General features: G+C 51.0%; 1 pseudogene; it reads right to left on the bottom strand.

Annotated features, from left to right (window-relative positions):
• Window positions 1-300: 300 nt before the first annotated feature.
• On the bottom strand, window positions 301-5034 carry LOC148090625 (transcription factor SPT20 homolog pseudogene; annotated as a pseudogene).
• Between the last annotated feature and the right edge of the window lie 221 nt (window positions 5035-5255).

Below are 5255 nucleotides of genomic sequence, written 5' to 3'. Positions count from 1 at the left end.
ATTGTCCTAGGGCTACCTAGGGCCTAACACAGTACCAGGGACATGGGTCACCTCCCTACATAGTTGTCAGAATCGGCACATTCTCTGGGATTTTACTTCAAGGGTAAATACTCTTTTGTCTTCATTAGCATGGCAGTTGCATCATAGTACCAACCTTGGTGGGATCGTGCGAAGAATACAAAGACCACAAAAGCTTATGTGAAACAAAGCTGAATTTATTTGCTTGCCAGGGAAGGGAGCGCCACATTACACAAGGCCAGCAAAGAGAGGAAGTACATCAAATGTGGTGAGAGCCTGAGTTCAGGTCTCTGGTTGGTTCCCAAGGCCGGGAGTAAACTCTTCTTTGCCACTGGTCACTGCACTGGTTTGCTTCTTAAAGTGAGGGTACCACGGCCAAAGATGTCCCGGATGGGCTGCAGGAGCTCGGACGGGCGCGGTGTCCCTCAGATGGTAGAGCTGAGGTGTTTGAAGTCGATCAAAAATCTTCGAGTGAGACTCACGGCTGCCTGCCCCTTCACTCATCTCCTTTGGAAATGCCAAACCAAATGTCCTTCTTTTTCGTTAGAGCGAAAGGCACAGAAACATACATGTGCACTTAGAAAAACAAATGTTATGTAGACAGGTTGCCCTTCAAAGTTGTAACAGAGCAAAATAGAAGAGACACGCAAATACATGTACACAACGTGCACTGCGACATTATACACAGCATCTCACAGGTGGAAGCAGCGCCAGTGCACATCAGTGGAGCGTGGATGGACACACGAGGCATATTCAAACAACCAGATGTTACCCAGACATTAAAAGGAATCAAGCCCAGCCGGGCATGGCTCAGCGGCTGAGCGTCAACCTAGGATCCAGGCGATCGGGGTTCGATTCCCAGTCAGGGCACATGCCCGGGTTGCAGGCTGCAGCCGATCAATGACTCTCTCATCATTGATGTTTCTCTCTCTCCCTCTCCCTTCCTCTCTCTGAAATCAATAAACATATATTTTTTAAAAAAAGAATTAAAAAAAAAAAGGAATCAAGGGCTGATTGACACATGTTACAACGTGGCCGAACCTCAAAACCATTATGCCAAGGAAAAGAGGCCAGACGAGAAAGGCCACACACTGTATGGTTCCCGTCACAGGAACCGTGTAGACTGGGGCGGTCCGTCCAGACAGCAGGCAACCTGCTGGTTTCTGGGGCTGGGGCGGGGTGGATGGGAACCAAGTGCTTCATGGTTACAGAGATGCCTTCGGGGTGACAAAATGTTTTTGAAATAGAGACGGTGGCATCACAACACTGTAAATTAGTAAATGCCACTGAACCGGACACCTCACACAGGTTGTTTCTTCTCTCAGTTACATCTCGATACAAAGAAGGGGAAAAGCAAACAGAAAAGTTCAGGGATCTTTTGAGGCCACTGGAACGCTCCAGGAGGAGAGAAGGGCTGAGGGAGCAGGGCTGCGGGACAACGGATCACTGATCCTTGGAAGGGAAAACAAAGGAAAGAGGCCGGGTTCGGCTTCAGGCTCTAACATGGCTGCGAACATGGGAAAGGCAAACAGATACAACTCATTTCCAGATGCTCAGCTGTGTACTTTTCTGCAAATAAGCTAGGCTTCTAAAACTATAATTTTATAAAGAGAGGACACGAGACGTCCCAGAAATGCCTTTCCCAGGCCTTGGCTGCAGCCTGGAGGAGGAGAGCTGGGCTCAGTGGTGGGCACTGAGGCCACCGAGCCTTTGAAAGGGCTGGGACACCGGCCCGCCCACAGCTCTGCCTTAATCCATTCGGCACATCGGGAGGCCTCCCATGTCTCCATATAGGTGTGACGAACATCATTTTTGGTGCTCTTAACACTTTTCACACACACATTTGTAAAAATTGATTCTCATACACTGTGCAAAAACCTTTTGAACTAAACAAATATCAAAGTACATTCTTCTGAAAGATATTTCTAACATTTCATAGGTCCCTTCAGGATACATTCTGTACAGTGAAAACATTTAAAAGCTGTGACCTTCCTGTAGCCTGCTACAACACGGATGGACACCATGCTAAGTGCAAGAGGCCAGCCACAAGACAAGTACTGCATGACTGCACTCACAGGAAGTGTCTAAAGCAGTCAGGCTCAGGGAAGCAGACACTAGCCAGCCGGCTGCCAGGGAAGGGGCAGCTGGTGCTCACGGAGGGGCCAGGTTCACTTGACAAGATGGAACAATTCCAGGGACCTGTTGCACAACATGCAACTTTCAAGTGCTTAAGATGGTACATTTTATGTGATATGCTTCTTCACTCAGCAAAACTTTAAAAACCCATTCGTCTTGCTAAATTAACAGAATGTTAACTTTCTCCATATTGTAGATTTAGTTTCAGAAAAACAATAGGCTCCAGAGTCTGAGTCTAGTGTGGATTTGATATACTTTAGAACATTAAAATAGAAATCACTATGTAACAACAGCAACCAAAACAATGATACAAGCAAAACAATCCCAGGTTATTAAATCACCCAGTTTCTATGTAAAAACCACAGGTTGTGCTTTGGTATAAAATTTGCACATCTAAATTGAAAATACTGACACATTAAAATAAGCCAGACTGAAGCAAAAACTCAGAACTCACTCTAGTCGATGCCCTTGTTTTCAAAAGAGAATACAATGCAGGACTCAGGATTTGGGGGTGCCGGGCAGGCCCCCACTCTTTCTGCCTTTGGCCTGGCATGCTCCCTGCAGGCCCCCACCTGGCTGAGCTATTTGGGCTGCTGCTCTAGCCACAGCCCCTGGAAGCTGCAAGATTCTCAACTGTACCTGCTGGGGCTGCGGCTGCGGCTGGGGCTGGGGCTGGGGCTGCGGCTGCCGCTGGAAGGCAGAGGGGAGCTGGACCCTCTGCTGGAGAAGACTCTGCCCAGCTCTTGCTTTGGCACAGCCAGGCTGAGACAACACAGCTACCTGGGGCTGCAGAACACTTCCTACTCCCTTGAGGTTGATGACAGCAGCTTGCTGAGCAGACAAGGCTGTTTGTTGTCTGCTGGAACTCAGTGCACTTGAAGCCTGGGGCACTGGCTGTTGAAGGGGAGAAGTGGGGGGCTGCTGATCTTGTGGCTTTGGAATCACCTGACAAAGCAGCTGCTGCGGCTGCTGGACCTGCTGCTGGATGTTGGACATGTCCAAACCTTGTGGGACCCAGACTATACCTACGGGCTTGAGATCTGAAACGTTTCCTAACACATACTGAACACGTGCTTGAGAAGGAGCCTGTGGTGCAGCCCGCCCTGCATTTTGTGGCTGGTGGCCTGAGGGCACCCTGCTGGGCTTGACTCTTGCAGGAGCGCTGGCCCCATGGGAAGACATCTGCACGGGGTTGGAACTTCTCACCAAGGCCTGGACTACGTGAACAGGGCCCATCAAATGGATGAGCTTGGGGCCAGTGGAGCTGGCCTTGACCGGGTTGGCCAGGGTCGTAAGTGCTGAGCTGGCAGTGGACAGGGTGGCTGCAGGACACGTGCTGACGTGGTTCATGTCCACAGACAATTTCTGGGCAAGACTTGGTGGCTCCGAAGCTGGGGCAGGAGATGGAGACTCACGAAAGCTGCTTGCCTGCTGTGGAGTAACACTTTTGCCTAAGGAACTGTATACTGAGTTGGAGAGAAGACCGATGGGTGGACGTGCGAGCTGGATTCCCGTCCCCAGTATTAAAGACCGAACTGACACGGCCTGAGGCTTCTTGGCTGCTTTCCCTGGAGAAAGGTGGCTCAGACTGGCGGAGCCACTGGAGCCCTGTGACACCCTGACTAGACAATTGGTGTTCTTCTGCACCAATGTCTTGGACTGACTGCGTACTTTCCTAGGGCCAGTCTTTGACCCAGAAATGGAACTATAGGAATGGTCATCTGTGGCGGAGTAGCAGTGAGACATCTGCCTCCCACATGTGACCTTTTTAGGTGACCATCCATTTCCAGAGATAAATGGATCATTAAGAGGCTGCATGAAGGGCAGCTTTTTCTCGAATGGATCATCATCTTCCCATTCAAATAGAGAACTATCTTTTACCTCCTGGGCTGGCCAGACTGTTGGTTGTGAGTCACCATACTCAATAGGCATCTCTTCTTCAACACCGTTTGCCAAATCCATTTCAGAGAGGGCCTCCAAGTCACGTGCCGCTTCATTCCACAGATCTATATAATCTTCCGCTTTGGAAATTTCGAGGTCATACGGCTGGCCTGCCTGACTGTCTTTGCTTTCGTGGTCAGGAGCCCATGCCCTTAGCTCAGGAGGGGGTGGACTACAAGACAGCTCCTGCTGCCCGTTCTCGGAGGCTGCAGAATACCTCTGGAAGTTCCTTCTCATTTCGGGAGTGTCTGGGTTTTCCTTGTTATAGGGCAGCCTGTTTGCAGTGCAGGCCACGGATACAGGAGGATCGAGACACAGGGGCTCAGCTGTAGCTAGGATCATCTGGCTCTCAAGGGAAACTTTGTCTTCCTGGGTCCAAAGCTGGCCATCGCTGCTTATGGACTGCACATCGCAGGCTAGCGTCTGCACCGTGGGGCGCAAGAGAATATGCCTGCTCTGGTAACCCCGGGGTGCTGCACCGCTGCACTGCCTGTAGTCCCGCACTTCTGCTATGACACAGCCACTGTGAAAAATGTTAACCTGAGACTTTTCCAGGAGATCCACCAAGTCAGGAGGCAGTTCTTCTGCATCTAAGTATTCAAGGAAGTCCCTTTCTTCATAAGGCAGTCGGATGGTCTCTGAATATGCCTTATTTTCTACCCTGAGCACCAGCGAATAGCCCTCCTCTCCCGCGTACAGGCTGACCACTAAATAGGGCAGGGACTCCCTCGTGACGAGCTTCTCTAACAGGTTCACATTGCGTGTTAATTCCTCCGCAACCTCGGGCTCTCTCCCACACTCTTCAACGTATATGTCATAGAGCTTTTCATGCAGGGATTTCCCCCCACGGGCCGCGCATTTCCTCTTAGCCCGTCTCTGCCGGATACTTTCAATAACACACTCCGCACGATCTAGGGCGCGTTCTAAAGCTTCACGCATTGCGGTGCAGAGCGGGGGCCCTAAAAGAAGAGAAAACGTCAGTGCGCTGGTGCCCGGAGCCTGTACCTCCTTGCACTCTGACGGAATCCGGCGAACTCCGCGCCTCCACAGAGCAGCGCCTGGCCTCACCTCAGAGCGCACCCCGAGGGACCCACCGCCCCGAAAGCAATCCACAAAATACTCACGATTCGGGGGCCCGCCTGTCTGGGCAGCAGGCGTGC

The sequence above is a fragment of the Miniopterus natalensis genome, chromosome X (genome assembly GCF_054644295.1).
Source record: "Miniopterus natalensis isolate mMinNat1 chromosome X, mMinNat1.hap1, whole genome shotgun sequence".
NCBI lineage: Eukaryota > Metazoa > Chordata > Mammalia > Chiroptera > Miniopteridae > Miniopterus > Miniopterus natalensis.
Note: the sequence above shows the minus strand (reverse complement) of the source record. Positions and strands in the feature narration are given on the sequence as shown.